At 36.8% G+C, this 17833-nt stretch overlaps 1 protein-coding gene across 1 annotated transcript in view; it reads left to right on the top strand.

Moving 5' to 3' along the window:
* Positions 1–17833, top strand: part of KHDRBS2 (KH RNA binding domain containing, signal transduction associated 2) — a 571359-nt gene that overhangs the window by 322544 nt on the left and 230982 nt on the right. The window lies entirely within an intron of this gene.

The following is a 17833-nucleotide window of genomic DNA, read 5'->3' as shown; positions in this document are numbered from 1 at the left end:
TGAATTTACTTATGTGTAGAGTCTAATGAACAAAATAAACTAACAAAATAGAAACAGAGTCATAGAAACAGAGAACAGACTGACAGCTGTCAGAGGGAAAGGGAGTTGGGGGCAGAGTAAAAAAGGTGAAGGGATTAAGCAAAGAAAAAATAACTCATGGACACAGACACTGGTATGGTGACTATGAGAGAGAGAAGGTGGGGGGAAGTAGAAGGGAGTAAAGGGGATAAATGCTGATAGAAGGAGACTTGACTTGTGCTGGTGAATACACAATACAATATACGGATGATGTACTATAGAAATGTATACCCGAAACCTGTATAATTTTATTAACCATTGTCACCCCAATAAATTCAATAAAAATGTTAATTCACTGAATAGAAAATGAACTGGAGAATGTTTACAGACTCTTAGGAATTTTGCCTTAGTAGTGATCTTCAAATACATCAGCGTCAGAGATAGCAGTTACATCATTAATCCCCAATGCAGTGTGTTGTGCATAATTACAGAATTCCGGTAAGCCATTTGGTTCGGTCTAAGGAGTCATTTTATCTGATTGTACAGATAATATTTTCCTTTACTTTAGCAAGGCTATTTAAACTGCAAAAATTATAATCATAAGCCTCTCTAATATTTTTTTTTAACTTCTGTGACAGTATGCCAAAAACAAATTCCTGAACAAGAGAGTGAGGGATTACTCATGTCAACACTGATATGATAATCGCCTTTTATTCACTTCAGGTTAAATTGTGCATTTTAAACATGGCTGTAAATAGCTCTGTCAAGGTCACTTAATGGCCACTAACACAAAATCGGTGCCTCTTATAAAAGTGTTCAGTAATTTACACTGTACGCTGTTTTTCTAATCCTGCCTTTAAATGTCTTAAAGTGCTTTTCTGTCAGACTAATATATATTTAAAGGAACTGAATGAGTGAGCAATCAAGATATATTAGCATGTCAAGGTATTGTACAAATCCCCTATATTCTTGACCATTATGATAGGAGGCAAATTTTCACGCATTTCCTTGAAAAGTGCTTGAGGTAAAAAATAAAGAAACAACATACTAAACCATTTCTAGTACAATGCTAGTACAAAAGAAAAATGTTAATTTTTATAAACTAAAATATGCTACTTGCATTTCAATTAAAAATGATTGGTAGATTATGAACTATAAATTATCCAGTTCTTCCCTCACTCCCAATATTTTTGAGAACTTCTTTAAAGTCATTCCAAAGATCTCTTCTCCAAAGAGATTTACTCCCTGTTTGCACATGGAGTCATTTGTCAGTGTCAAGTCTACCTCTGTAGAGCAGCAAACACACTTTGTCTGCAGTAATTGTTTTAGTATGAAAAATCTGCCTCCAATACAGGTTCATTGATATAAGACAAAATTTGTCTCTTATTCATTCTTCCCCATCTTTGAATGAAGCTTATAGTTTCATAGTTCAGAGACAAGAACCATGGAATTGAGCAGAAATGGCATGAATTTGCACCCAATCTCCATGTTCTCAAAGACATGAGCAGCTTACCTCTAGGCATTTGTCTCTGTCTGTGGTAATTATTACTTCAGTCGCCCTAAATTTGTGCCTGGTTACTATTTCCTTTTTTTTTTTTTTAATGTGTTTTATTGATTATAATATTACATTTGTCCCAATTTCCCTTCCCTCTGCTCCCCTCCACCTGGTGGCCCCCCTCCCTCCAGTTGTCCCCCCATTTTAGATCATGTCCATTAGTTGTGCATATAGTTCTTCTCAACCTCTGTCTATTCCATTCCCTCCTACCATGATCCTTAATTCCTATATCATCTCCCTCCCTCTCCCCATTCCCCCCTCCCTGTTGACCTCCCCCCAATATGTTCCCCGTACCTATAGTTCTTTTTCCAGTCTCGTTGCCTGTTTAGTTTGCCTTTGTTTCAATTCCCTAGCTTCTGTTGTTTCTTGTGATGCAGTTTTCATTTTAGATTTCATAGTCTTGATCCTCCTTTTTCTAAACCAGTCCCTTTAACATCTCATATAACAGTGGTTTGGATCTAATGAACTCTTTCAGTTTTATTTTGTCCTGGAAACACTTTCTCTGCCCTTCTATTCTGAATGACAATTTCGCTGGATAGAGTATTCGTGGTTGTAGGTTTTGGATTTTCATTACTTTGAATATTTCTTGCCAGTCCCTTCTTGCCTGCAGGGTCTCCCTTGAGAAGTCAGCTGATAGTCTAATTGGGACCCCTTTGTACATAATTCTTTTCTTCTCTCTTGCTGCTTTTAGGATTCTCTCTTTATCTTTAATTTTTGACATTTTGATTATAATGTGTCTTGGAGTGGTTCTCCCTGGGTCCAGTTTTTTTGGAACTCTCTGTGCTTCCTGGACCTGTAAGTCTATTTCTTTCCCCAAGTCTGGGAAGTTCTCCTTTATTATATTTTCACTCAATTTTTCAAGTTCTAGTTCATCTTCCTCGCTCTCTGGCAAACCAATGATTCTTATGTTGGGCCTTTTATAGCTGTCCCAGAGGTTTCTGATCCTCTCATCGTTGCTTCCCATTTCCTCTCGCTGCATTGGTTGACTGCTTCTTCTTTCTCCATATTCTGGTTTGCTGAAATGAACTCTGGATTTTTTTTCCTCACCATCTGTCTCGTATGTGGTTTTGGTCCTTTCGTTATGAGTGTTTTTCGCTTCTTTCTCATCTTTTTCCAGATCTTTTGTTAATTCTGTAAGCCACCTGATAACAATGGCCCTGAACTGAGCCTCTGACAGGTTTCTTATTTGTTCATCTGTCAGCTTCCTCATCTGTTGCCTGGTGAGCTGTGTCACCGGTATTTCTATAGTTGTCTGCCTCATTTTGACAGATGCGTTTTGTTTTCTTGGGCCGGCTGTCGGGGGCAGTGCCTGTTTACTCGTCACAACCCAGCAACCGGCGGCAATCCGCAACCTTTCTAGCCGCGCTGTGGCCCTTTGTCGTCACAACCCAGCGACCAGCGCCGATCCGCGACCTATTTCGCAGCCCTGTGGAGCTTTCTTTGGGGGCGGGGGTCCAAGATGGATTCACACAGTTATTCCGCTAGGAGACCGGGATCCGTCCTCCCGCCCCCCTGGGCCTCACTGTTCAAGGCGATGTGGTGGCTGCTTTCCCCAGCGTTGGGGTTGCGAGCTGCCGGGGGTTCGACTGCAGCCGGGATTGTTCTCCCCGCCGCTGTCCCAGGTGCGACCGCAAACAGCTCCGCCCCCTTTTGCTCGTCCTACCTGCCCAAAGGGCGCCGCTGGTTTATAACTTCATATGTTGGGCTTCCGTGTAGTTTTATTTTCTGGAATTTCTAGTTATCCTTTGTTTTGAAGTAGTTGTATTCCTCTCTAGTTGTAGAGGGAGACCGAGTGCGTCCGTCTAAGCCTCCATCTTGGCCGGAAGTCCCTATTTCCTCTTCATGAAAATAATATTTGTGAGATTTTATCACAACAACCATCACTAAAATTAAGTTGAGAACATAGCATATTTAAGCTTATTTTATATTCATGAACAAAAACAAAGAACCACCATCCAAACAAATGGTGGTGGAGCTCAGATTCCTTCTCTTCTCAGAAGGGAAGATTGACATGTGGTCTCACTTCAAGGAAAATCAACCTAAAGGTAATATCACTGAAAAACCTCAAGGGATATCTTGTCTTACACATTCTTAGTCTTGTAAAGACAAATCACTCTTCTCCAGGGAGGGCAACAGCCAAAAACTAGTGCCAGTTAAATAAACATAGATAGGAGAATTTCATAGAAAACATACAGTTTCTTAATATTCAATGTTAAGTATATTAACAGAGGATTCAGGATCACATCAGAATCATCGATTGATTGGGGAAACAGACGGTAGCTCTATCTCTATGAGAAAAGAAGTCTAGAATTAAGTGTCTTGGAACATCTGGAATGTTAACTTTTAGTGAGCATTTCAACACTCTACTATCTTAATTCAGGAAATTCATTTCCTAGCATCTGTTTCAGAAGAAAGTTGGTAGTATCAGTAGTGATTACTATACAATCATTTACACGAGAATAATATATTGAATTCTCAACATCAGCACTTACTCTTAAATAGCAAGTCATTCAACTCTTGGAGCATACTGTATCCAAGGGAAGAGAAATAAGATGCAACAAAATAGAATTTTCACAGAAGGAGTCTTTTCTGACAGTGTATCACCTGTCATATAATAAGCTTGCCAAAGACAACTTTCTCCAAACTACAGGAATTTTCAGTACCACAACCACCCACCTTCCTTTTGATTCTCTCTGTGTATGTGTGTGTGTATGTGTGTGTGTGTTTGTATGCCCAATATTATATATGTAATCATCAGTGTATTTGATGCCTTTCAGAACTTTCAGATACAATAGAATAATGCATTTTGATTTTGAATATCATATTGGTAAACTTCCTGCTAACTCAAGAAAATAACTTTTAACAATCAATCTAGCTATCCATAATATTGCCTATTTCTATTGCAAAGTTAAGCATGTGGTTAAAGAATGACAAATAAAACAATATAGGGTGGGGTTCTTTGTTCTTGTTTTTTTTTTTTTTATTTTTATTTTGCCTTTAGAAAGATATATTCCAAGCTGGAAATTACTTACAACTGAAAATATAAATAAATGGTTGGGTTTATGGGTTATTACTTTAAAAGTTAGTGTAGGTAATTTTGTGTAAATACAGAAGTATCTATCTTGCCTATTAATATAAATCTATACATAAAATTACTATTAGGGATTATGAACTATTTGCCATGCATTATTTCTAATTTAATCCTTAAATGACACTTTATGGCAAGAATTAGAAGCTATTTTACAAAAAAAAAAAGGATAACAGGCTTTAAAACTGATAGAGTTTAGTAATCTTGCTCAGAGATAGATAGTTGAATATGTCAGTTTTATGCCTTCTGTTTTTCAATTACCAGAAATGACACATTTGTAACTTAAATAAATGGCCATCAAATGACAAAAGTACATGCATAAGAAACATTTTTACATAAATATATATGTATAAACACTCATATATTGACTAGGATTTTCTTCAGCTAAAAAAGAGAACTCTTTATTTTAAATCATGTCCAATGTAGTTATTATTGGTTATAAAAGTACAATGATATAGATTACACAGATGAAATAATGATTAAGTGTTAAAACAAAGTTAGATTCAAAGACATTTAGTTAGCTACAAATATTATTTATCTGTACAAATAGCCTATTTGCTTGAATTTTATATAATTTGTATTTCTTATATTCATTTGCCTTCCCACAATAGTTTCTTCCCAATTATCTTTGCAGCATGAAATAGACTAAAATGCCAGCCTTCATAGGCTTTGGTTTTTTAAATATTGCCCTTAGATGAATTATTAGAAAATATATTCTCTTTATTTACTTTCAGATATTCATAAGCAGCTACCATAGACCTCATTTCTCATGGGTTGCCATGCTTATGAAGGCATTTTTTGTCTCTCACTGAAATCAAAAGTGGACTTGTCTAGATGCCATATGTCAGGTGTTTAAATTTTTGAGAGCTACAATAAGATATGCATTTCATATCATGACTTCATATAGCCATGTATACAAACATGAAATAAAAATTTCATAATACATATCCTTATTTTTCTGTGCTATCCATTGAAAGTTAACATTTTCCCATTTATTATTTATTTAAATTATCAAGACCCACTATATTCATTTATTGATGCGCTATTCAAATATGACCCATAATGTTCAAATTTTCAAGACCATAATTTTGAATTCTCTATTAGGGACTCTTGGCTAAAAAGCCAGATGTCACATTTTCCCTTAGCCCTCCCACTCATGTTTTGCTCCCCTTCACTGACAAACTCGTCTGTTCATTAATAATATCTCTACCTCCAAAGAACATTATGAATGACCCACAGACATGGACAACAGTGTGGGAATTACTGTGAGGGTGGGGAATGGGATGGGCAGAGGAGGGCAAAGGGGGAAAATTGGGGCAACTATAATAGAATAACAATAAAAGTGATCCAAAATAATACCTCATACTATGGAACTAAATTCAAAAGTACTTAGTAATCTTTATACTTTAGTTGGGACAGTCCAAGAACTGAATTTATCAGAAAGTCAGTATCTGTGCCCTGGAACTGAGTAATGAAATGGGCAGTGTCATTACTGTGAAATTGGATCACCTGTACAGTCTTTTTAAAATCATTATTTTGAGGTTGTTATGCTCTATGGAGATTTTATTTGCCAATCCACATTAACTGACAGATAAGCACCTACCTCAATTTTGCAAATGGCTTATAATAGATAGTGATAGGAAATGGACAATTGTCAACTGTCTAATGTCAATGGATAAGTTGTGATAAACAAGTGACATACTTTAGCCAGAAGCTTGGGTCTTATTTCCGTCCTTAATACTTGACTCCATTAATTTGGTTTAACAAGTAATTCTGGAGTGGAAACAAGGACACAGATTTTTAAAACTGAGTATCCTTGTTGGGTTTCTACCCATTTGCCCACCCCAAGTCCATTCTCCTCTCTTTCCTTCTCTGTTCTAATACCAGGAAGGCTGACCCCTGAATCTTGTGCCTTCCTTAATTCCTAGTCCTCTGGCTTAGGAGATGGGCCTGACCTGGGCAATGAGAGGCAATAGCAGAGAGGCAGAAAGTGGGGAGAGAGTGGATATTTCACCAATGTGTCCTCCTTGCTTTGGAGCAATTGTTTACTACTAGCTGCATTCCTGAGAACTAACATCCACTGGGAAGTCCCCTTGCCATGGTTCCAGCACTCCCATCGCTATTTCCCCCATTTGTCCTTTCAGTACCAGTGATGGCCATGTGTTGCCATGTTGCTAGAGTCAGGCTAGCTTATTTTCTCCAGCCCACACATCTCCAAATGGCCTTTTTATTAAAATTTCTTCATATGAAACATCCAGGTGAATTTTTTATTCTTGTTAAGATTTGACTGACAGTATTTATTTTCTTAACTTTACAAAAGTAGGTTTAAAGCATTTTAGGATGGGCTTGACTTCAGTCTAGTCTTCTACACGATCAGAAAGTGACTAATAAAGAACCTGTCCTTTATATAGGTCCAGTGTCAAGCACAGTGGCAGTCCAGATGATCTGAGGCTTTTAACTAATCTTGAACTTCTTTTTGTCTTTACCATTCTCTTTAAAAATTTGAAAAGAGAAAAGAGGTAATTCTTAAAATGAAGATTTGGTGCATTTTCATATGTGGGTTTTTTCCATTGTGGTATTGCTGAAGGAATCTAACCTGGGTGATTAATCTAGTAGTCATCAATATGGACCTAAGTTATAGGAAGTACAGAAGTGACTCATAGACATGTTTATTGCATTTAGCTGTTTTAAATATGGTAGAGTATTGATTCTGTGAACTCTAAGTATATTTCTGAATAACAACTGCTATCTATGCTGGGTTTATTTTCTAGTTCTTCTATAAAAGGATTAGCCTGCATCTTCTTCTCTCCTCTCTTCTTCCTCTTCCTCTTTCTCTCTCTCTCTCTCCCTCTCTCTCTCCCTCTCCCTCTCCCTCTCCCTCTCTCTCTCTCTCTTTCTCTCTCCCATTTGTGTACATTTGTACTTAAGCACACACACAGAGACAGATAAACCATTAATGTAATTTATAAAGACACACTTACCAGTTCTTTATTAAGCTGGATTGTGGCCTTCTGTGTATAAATTTAGTGCCTTTTTCTAAATGAAAAGTCATTTTTTTATAAATTAACTACTTACTATTAATAGATTCCAACTATTGCTATAACAATTCTAGAAATCCTCCCTTATGTTTTATGTATTTTTCTTGATAGTATCAAAAATTTCTACGTACACTGAACACACATATTTATTTTGAAAGATGTTATTTGGCTTAATTTCATATGGAAATAAAAGAGAGAAAATTAAACTCAGTGAAACACATTAAATTGAATTGATGGAGATTCAGCTTCTAGGGAACAGAGGGAAACACATTGCAAAGAAGATGTTTCTAAGGTAAATAAAATTTTACATGCAAATATTTCTATGTGCACTTCTGTATTAAATAGTCAAAAGTAAATATGTGGATCAATTGTGTCTATTGTATCTTCATACCAAATATAAATAAAGCTTATAGAAATGGAGAAGCTGGTAGGGAAGAAGTGGTAATACATTCTGCCTTCTGGCTAAGCTTAGCACATTTTTAGTATAATAAATATTTGAACATAATTATTTCCTTGTGAAAATATTATTTATAAAAATTTCAACAAATAATCTTCCAAATAAGGCAATCCTGTTTTATTTTTATGAAATTTATTCATCATAAAATATGGTTTCAAGTACTGAGACATTTAGTGACATTTTAATTAATAAAATATTATTTTAAAATAAAGTTTAGCAAGATAAGACTTCTTACATATATTTTCATGATCTATATTGTTCTAGATATGTTGTTTGATATGGGTAATACTTTTACTTTTTGAACATTGATTTGACTATGTACTATCATTAAAACCCTTTCTATTATAGTCTCATATTTCTAATATTAAATATTTTATTACTATATTATACATATTTAATTGATAATTGTTTTCTTTACCTTTATAATTTAGTTAATATTATTCACATAAAGGCTAATAAATTTGAATATATGAATAGGTGTTTTTTGCCAATAATGTGGATATGAATTTTTGTCTTTGTTTTTTTTATTTAATATCATCATGAACTGTATCACTTATTATTAAGAACAGAAGTTCAGGGAAAGTACTAGAGGAAAAAAGGGGAGGACTTTATTGTGACTTAAATGTCAGGGGACTAAAACATTCTGTTACTATTTTTCCTAAGAAAGTACTAGAATACTCCTTTTTAAAATTTCTATTGTATTTTATTGCTTATGCTATTATAGTTGTCTCCACTTTTTTTCACTTTACCGATCTCCACCCAGCCCCCTTTCCCACCCTCAGGCAATCCCTGTATTTTTGTCTGTGTCCATAGGTCACACATATATGTTCTTTGGCTAATTAGGACACTTCTGCATTATAGAAAATCTATAAGTTTTACCTACATGGTCTTTGACAGCTATCATCTTTTATCCAATATCTAATGAACCAGTATATACTTTGGTTTCTTCCTAAAGTCTTATAATCAGCATTAAGGAGTTCTATCCATCACATCGAATCTTTAAAGAAAGGATATCCTTGGTGTCTAAAATCCAGCTTCAGTTATTTGTCTGTGTGTCGTGGGCATACTATGTATCATAGTAATGTACAACTGAAACCTATTTGACCTGTTAATTAATGTCATCCCAATAAATTTAATAAAAAGGTAAAAATACAGCTTCATTTAAAGGTGTAAAAGAACAAAATAAAATAAAGGGTCTTAATATCTGAGAGAGAGGGATTGTTATTTTTTATTGTTAAAATAATTAATCATTTATTAAAAAAGAAGAAGAATATATGAAAGCGTGAAGCGGGAGAGCTTATATGTACGAACCATGGGCACAGACTTGGGGGGGGATTGCTGGGGGAGGGGCGTGCTGGGGGGAGGAGAGTCAAGGGGAAATATTGGAACTATTGTAACAATATAATCAGTAAAATATACTTAAAATATATATAAGGAAGATAATTTATACTAATACCTACTCTTCCTTTCTCTATCTTAATTTATAAACTTCTATGGCATTAGTTAGACCACTAGAAATTCATGCATTTTTTTACCAACTTTGTTCATTCATGCATTCATGCAATAAGTATTTAAGATTGCTCTGTGCCAAGCACTGGCAATGGGAAATATTAGTGCATAAAACTTACAAAGAACCTTAAGGTGATGGAGCTATGTTCTAACACTAGTAGGGTGTTGGGCAGGAAAGAAATAGAAGATAAAAATACTGTAGTGGGTATAATTATATTAAACTGCCTCATAAGTTTTTCTTTTCCACACCCATTACCAGTGTACTAGTCTGTGCATTTATGCTTTTACAATTGAATTATTGCAATGTCTTCCTGCCTCTGTTCTCCCATGCCATGATGTAGAACACTGACAGATTAACTTTCTCAGAGCAACAATTCCACAGTGAAATGCACTTACTTAAAATATCCTCAAGAAAGCTCAAACTCTTAAAAATAAAATACTTTAGAACCCATTACAGGTCTTTGTTCTCTGATATAGTTCTGCTCAAGCTGAGCCAGTAATAATTATTATCCCCCAATAAACTTTTCTCTTCCTCTTCTCTGGAGCATATCCTGTTTCTTTTAACTGGAAACAATTTTTCTAACTCTCTATATTTTTCTAAATATTTTTTAAAATATTACTTATTTTGAGAGGTTTTATGTTCACAACAAAATTGAGAGGAAGGTACAGAGATCTCCCATACACCTCTTGGGCCTACAAATTCACTGCCTCCCCCATTATTGACATGACTCACCAGAACAGTACATTTGTTACCAAGAATGAACCCTCACATTGATGCAGCATAATCACCCAAAGTCCATAGTTTAACCTTAGCATTCATTCTAGGTATATTTTGTATGGATTTGGACAAATGCATGCCAACATATGTCCATCATTATAATATCATACAGGGTATTTTCACCGGCCTATTCATTCCAATCCCACCACACCCCTGGCAACCACTGGTCTTTTTCTTGTCTCCACTGTTTTTCTTTTCCGGAATGGCTTTAGTTGGAATCAAGCAGTATGTAGCTTTTTTCATATTGGTATCATCACTTAATAATATACATTTAAAGGTCCCCCATGTCTTTTCATGGCTTAATAGTTCATTTCTTTTTAATGCTGAATAATATTCTGTTGTCTGGGTGTAGCACAGTTTATTTATCTATTTGCCTACAGATGGGCATCATGGCTGCTTTTGAGTTTGGGTAATTATGAATAAAGCTCTTATAAACATCCTTGTGCAGGTTTTTGTATGAATGTAAATTTTCAACCTTTTTAGGGTAAATACAAAAGAGTGTGATTGCTTGATCATATGGGGAGAATATGTATAATTTTGTAAAAAAAAAAAAAAAAGGTCAACTGTCTTCCAGAGTGTACAATTTTGCATTTCCACCATGAGAGTTCTGTTGCTTCGCATCATTGTTAGCATTTAGTATTGTCAGTGTTCCAGATTTTGGCCATGCTAATAAGTGTAATGGTATCTCTTGTTGTTTTAAATTACACTTCCCTTATTAATTAATTTGTGTAGCATCTTTTCATAGCTCATATGCCTTCTGTGTATCTTCTTTGGTGCGATGTCTGTTAAAATGTTTAGCCCATTTTTAAAAATTTTGTAGTTCTTTTAATATTACCTAGTTCAAAGTTTTTCACTTCTTAAGTTTTTTAATTATATAAGTTTTAGGTATACAGTATTATAATCCAACACCTGTATGCACTACAGAATGATCAACCCCAATTTATTTGTATATTTTAAATGGGTCACTTACCAGCTTTGTTTTTTCAAGCAGTTCCTTCCAATCTCTGGCTTGTCTTTTATTATTTTTATGTTCACTTTCACAAAGCAGAACTTTTTAATTTTAATGAAGTCTAGCTTATCAATTATTCCTTTCACGGATCATGTATGGTACATATTCCCTCACTTATCATGGGTATTACGTTCTAGACACCCCTGTGATAGGTGAAAATCCGTGAAGTAGGAACCTTACATTTATCTTAGTATTTATATATATTTTAAGGCTCTATAAACCTTTCCCACACACTTATAAACCATTCCCAGTCCCTTATTAACCTTTCCCACTCCCTTATTAACCTTTTCCGCACTTTTATAAACACTACTTATGTTCTTAAACATATTCTACACTCTTAAACCTACGTAACTTTAACAACATATGTATACAGTACTGCAAAATCCCGCGATATAGAAAAGAATCCACAATAAGTAATTAAATATAATATTTAAAAAAATCCCGCGGTGCAGTGAGACCACGATAAGTGAACTGCGATATAGAGAGGGACTACTGTATTATATTAAAAGTGGCATCAATATGCGCAAGGTCACCTAGTTTCTCTCCAATGTAATTTTCTAGTTTTATTGTTTTTTATTTTACATTTATGTCTCTGAACTACTTTTAGGTAATTTTTGTAAAAGGCATAATGTCTGTGTCTACATTCATTTTCTTACATGTGAATGTCCAATTGTTCTGACATAATTTGGTGAAGAGACTGTCTTTGCTCTCTTTTATTGACTTGCTCCTTTGTCAAAGATCATTTGACAATATGATTGTGAGTCTGCTTCTAAGGTCTCTGTCCTTCATTATTGTAAGTCTTGAACTCAGGTAGTCAGTTCTCCAACTTTGTTCTTCACATTTAATTCTATGTTAACTTTTCTGGGTCTTTTGCCTATTTATTATAACTTTAGAATTATTTTGTCAATATTCACAAAATAACTTACTGAGATTTTGATCGGTGTTGCATGGAATCTTTAAATCAAGGTGGGAAGAACTGATGTCTTGACAATAATGTCTTTCTATCCATTACATGGACCATCTCTACACTTACTTATTTATTAATTTTTTTCATCAGTTTTGTAGTTTTCGCATATTATTGTACATATTTTGTTAGATTTACACCCAAGTGCTTTATTTGTGGGGAAGCTAATATAAATGCTACTGTGTTTTTAATTCCAAATTTCACTTGTCTATTGCTAGTGTAGAGAAAAATGTTTAACTTTCATACATTAACCTTGCATTTTGCAACTTTGATGTAACTGCTTGTTTTTTCCAGGATATTTTTATCAATCCCTTTAGATTTTTCATATGGATGATTATGTCATCTGTGAACAAAGACCATTTTATTTCTTCCTTCCCAATTTGTATACGTACTTTCTTTTCTTTTCTTGACTTATTGCATTAGCTAGGGCTTCTTGTACAACATCAAAACGGGGTGGTAAGAGGGGGTATCCTTGTCTTACTTCTGATCTTAGTGGGAAAGTTTCAAATTTCTCACCATCAAATATAATGTTAGTTGTAGGGTTTGTTTGTTTGTTTGTTTTGTAGATATTCTTTATCAAGCTTAGGAAATTCCTCTCTTTTCTTAGTTTCCTGAGATTTCTTTTTGTCTTTATCATGAATGGATGTTTAACTCTTCTATGAAACTTTTAGATGTCATTCACTCAGTGATACAGCCCCTCTTGATGAAACACTGATCTTATGTCAGTACATTTTTATATCTTTTTAAAATTTTAAATGTTTAATCTCATTTAGGTCATCACTAGATTAGAAACTCTTTAAAGAGGGATAGTGAGACTCATACTTTTTCCCCAGCCTCCAGTGCTATAAACCTGAAAAAGATGCAATAAATCATTAGTGATTGGGACTTCCAGCCAAGATGGAGGCATAGACAGAAATGATACATCTCCCTCCACAACTAAAAAGGAATACAACTACCTCAAAACTAAAAACAACCAGAAGTTCCAGAAAATCAAAGTGCATGTAAGTCCAGCAAACAAAGATATAAAGAAGAAATACTCATCTAGACAGGTAGGAGGGGCGGAGCCAGAGCAGAGAGGACAGGGTGTGGTGGTGGCAGCAGCCGCAACAGCAGCAGGCCAGTGGAAAGCACAGTCACACATTTTAAAAAGTCAGGAGGGACACCTGGGGAGCATTCCCAGCTCCCCACCGGACTGTGCAGCTCACTGTCCCAGCACTGGGGAAAATCAAGCCTCATTGCTTTTGACTGTTCAAACCAGTGGGGGTTGGGACAGAGGCAGAAACTGCCAGTCTCTCAGCAGAGTCCACTTGTTTAAAGGGCCCCCGTGGTCCTAGAACATCCGCAGACCCACCCACTCTGGGAAAGACGACCAGGGCAGCAGCTAGAGGAGTGCCAGTCTGGCGCGAAAGTGGGAGACGTGCCCGGAAAAAGGGCGAGTGCTGGGAAAGCGGCATTGTTCCTTCTCGGACTCCTCCCCCACATACAGCCCCGCAGTGTGGTGAAACAGGTCACCTATTACTGACGAATACCTAAGGCTCCACCCCTTACAACATAGTAGGAGCGACAGCTCTCCCTGGGACATGGACGAAAACAAAGACAGGAGACTTCCCACCAAGACAGAGGCCTAGACTGACATGCTCCATTTCCCTCCACAACTAAGAAGGAATACAACTACCAAAAAATCAGAAATAACCAGAAGTACCAGAAAATAAATGGAAGTCCAACATATGAAGTTATAAAGAAGTGGTGCTTGTCCAGACAGGTAGGAGGGGCGAAGCCGGGAAGGAGAAGTCAAGCTATGCTGTTCATGGCAGCAGCAGTGACAGAAACAGGACAGCAAAAACACCACAGCGTGGTGAGACAGGTTACCTGGTTGTGACGAGTACACGACGCTCCACCCCCTATAGCATAGGAGGTGTGACAGCCCTGCCCAGGAAGAAAAAGGTAAACACAAAATGGTCAGGATGGCACAGATCATGATAGAGATCCCAGTGACACAGCTGACCAGAGAGCAAATATTGAATCTAACAAGCAGCGGATACGAAATCTTTCTAAGGTACAGATTAGAGCTTTAGTTATTTGAATGCTTACAAACCTAACAGCAGATCTTAAACAAGACGAGGAAAGAATGAAGGCTAGTCCTGCTGAAAGGAACAAAAACAAATACGAAACTAGTGGTGAGGGCAAGAAAACCAGGGATCAAATCAACAAATCGGAACATAGAGAAGGAACAGTCAACCAGTGCAGAAAGAGGAAATGAGAAGTGAGGAAATGAGGAGAGGCTCAGAAACCTTTGGGATAGCTATAAGCAGGCCAACATCTGAACCATAGAGTTGCCAGAGGTGAATAAGAAGAACTAGAAATTGAAAAATTCTGTGAAAAAATAATGAAGCAGAACTTCCCTAACCTGGGGAAGGAAATAGACTTACAGGTCCAGGAAGCACAGAGAGTTCCAAAAAAACTGGACCCACGGAGAGCCACACCAAGACACATTATAATCAAAATGTCAAAAATTAAAGATAAAGAGACAATCTTAAAAGCAGCAAGAGAGAAGAAGAGAAATGTGTACAAAGGGGTCCCAATAAGACTATCAGCTGATTTCTCAAAAGAAATTCTGCAGACAAGAAGGGAATGGCAAGAAATATTCAAAGTAATGAAAAGCAAAAACCTACAACCACGATTACTCTATCCAGTGAAGCTGTCATTCAGAATAGAAGGGCAGAGGAAGTGCTTCCAGGACAAAGTCAAACTGAAGGAGTTCATCAGATCCAAACCACTGTTATGTGAAATGTTAAAGGGACTTGTTTAGGAGAAAGATGACCAGAACTATGAACACTAAAATGAAAACTGTATCACAACAACCAACAACAGAAGCTGGGGAATTGAAACAAAGGCAGACTAAGTAGGCAACAAGAGTGGAAAAAGAATTATAGGTATGGGGAACATTATGGGGGAAGGTGAGTGGGGAGGGAAGAAGGGGGGAAAGGGAGGAAGATGGTACGGGAATTAAGAAGCATAGTAGGAGGGAGTGGAGTAGACAGGAAGATGTTGAGAACTATTTGCATAGCCAATGGGCATGGACTAAGGGAGGGGGGACAATGGAGGGAGGGGGTCACTGGGTGGAGGGGAACAAAGGGAAAAGAAATTGGGACAACTGTAATAACATAAACAATAAAACATATTAAAAAATGCAAGGTGAAAAAATATTTAGTAATTGGATTGATTGCTAGAGTTGCAGATTGTGCACTAGGAGTTTCTTGTCAAGATGGTAAAATTAGTTAACATGGACAATGACCTCTATTATCTCACATATGTACATGTGCTAATTGAAAAACTGGAGGGAATAAAAATTGAAAACAAGGAAATGAAATCTTCAGGTGCCAGAATTTAAAAGGAAATTTATGGCACTACCTAGAAGTGGACCTATGTAGTTTATGAGTATAAAGCTGTTCCTATATAAACCATAAATGATGGAGTATAATTCTGTTTAGTTGTCAGAATAAATGCAGTAGAGCTCATATATAAAAGGTATTCAGATGGTAGAAAATGGCCTTTGGTCAGATTCTTATTATATTGCTATTAAGATGACTAAATGATGGAAATTAAGTGCTATAATAAAATGTTCTCTAAGCCAAATTCATGCAGGTAGAAAAACTGATATTAGATTTTGCTTTGGGCCTATATCTACTCATGTTAAAGATAGCTACAGAAAATCAATCTCAAATTTTTGATTTTAAGGAGTAACTATCAGTAAAATTAGAATCATATATCAAAGTTGTTTTTCTGATAATTGCTTGGAAGAAAGAGAAACACACATCTGATTCATACAGAGCATGGCATGAATTGGATACAATTATTTTAACATTTATGATTGCTTTTATAACTTAGTTGAACACTTAAAAATAACAAACACAACTGAATATGGAAAAATGATATATAAAGCATACAAACAACAAGAGAAAATAAATGTTGATGATCCAAGATTGTGAAGGAGTAAGTGGAAACTACACTAACCTCCTCCCAGGACCAATCTGGAATTACACTAAATTGTAGAGAAATTATCCTGAATAATCAACTGAACATGAGTTGGAGAGAAGCCTGATAACCAAGGACAGACAGAAGAAACCACCACAATGAGACTGGTAGGGAGTGTAGAGGAGGTGTGAGGGGGCTGGCTGGCTCCCATAAGCAGCAGCTGAAGATCCAGAGGGATGTTTCAGTGGTTGGGGGGTTTCCCTGAGAAGTGTGTAGTCTAAAACCCAAGCTGGGCTCCCAGCAACAGAGCTGGAAAGGAGCCCAGATAACATCCAGCTGTGAAAAGCAGCAGGGTTTCTATCTGCCAGAGAAAGATAGCTAGAGATGCAGAGAGCCTTTCAAAGGACCAACACATAAAATTTCATTTGTAGCCACTTATCCTGGGGTCTCACAGAGGCAGGGAAGAGTAGGCTCGAGACACTTGAGGAGACGCTAGGGAACTGAAGGAACAGCTGCCAGGTTCTCTGTGCAGAGTCATTTCCCATACTGCAGAAGTCATCATTCTCAGGCAAAGAAAGCACTCCTCTCCAAGTGGCATCAGCCTGAGGGGAAGCAAGAGCCCTGCCCACAGGAATTACTCTGACCCATCTTGTGGAGCTTAAACCAGAATGGGCTGCAGATTAATAGTTTGATTAGTTTAACAACTGATCAGTTTAATGGCTGATTAGTTTAACTACTAAGGCAGAAAATACAAAGAAGCAGCCAAAATGGGAAGACAAAGAAGCAGACCCTAAATGAAAGAACAAGAGAATTCTCCAGAAAAAGAACTAGATGAAATGGAGACAAGCAATTGATCAGATAGAGAATTTAGAGTAATGTTATCAGGATGCTCAAAAGCATGGAAATGAATGTCACTGGCACTTAAAATTTTCATCACTTCGTAAAAATTAATTTAGTGAAAATGGCTAAAATATTCCTACTCTCAAATATTTTTAAAATAGATAATTCCTATGACTAAATAAACAAAAAGAATAATATCAGCTAGTGCATTTATATTGAGTATTTAAGTCGGCAGCCGTCCATCTCGAGAGACGATGGTGTAGCTTAAGAGTCTATCTGCACCGCCGAGAATGGCTGTGCAGTCCAACTCGGGAGTGACACGGTATCTGTCTCCTCCCGTGTTGAATCGACATCTTGTGATGACGCTGGAGTGTCCTCTCCAGTGAAGCTGAAGCTACAGAGCCTGGGCAGGGTGATATGGAGGGTCTGCTGTTGCCCATGCAGCAGACCCCCCCTCTCTTCGCAGCTGAAGGGTCCAAGGGAAAGACGGAGTCGATACAGCTTGGCTTCAGGTGCGCCGCAGGAGTTGCCGGTGTTGACTACAACGTCAAACCGCCTTAGGGACTCCGGCTCCGGATTTTCTGTCGGGGTTTACTCCCTTA

This window comes from Furipterus horrens, unplaced genomic scaffold, assembly GCF_987537825.1.
Source record: "Furipterus horrens unplaced genomic scaffold, mFurHor1.1.pri manual_scaffold_6, whole genome shotgun sequence".
NCBI classification, from domain to species: Eukaryota; Metazoa; Chordata; class Mammalia; order Chiroptera; family Furipteridae; genus Furipterus; species Furipterus horrens.
The sequence above is the reverse complement of the archived record's forward strand: the minus strand, read 5'-3'. Positions and strand labels throughout refer to the sequence as shown.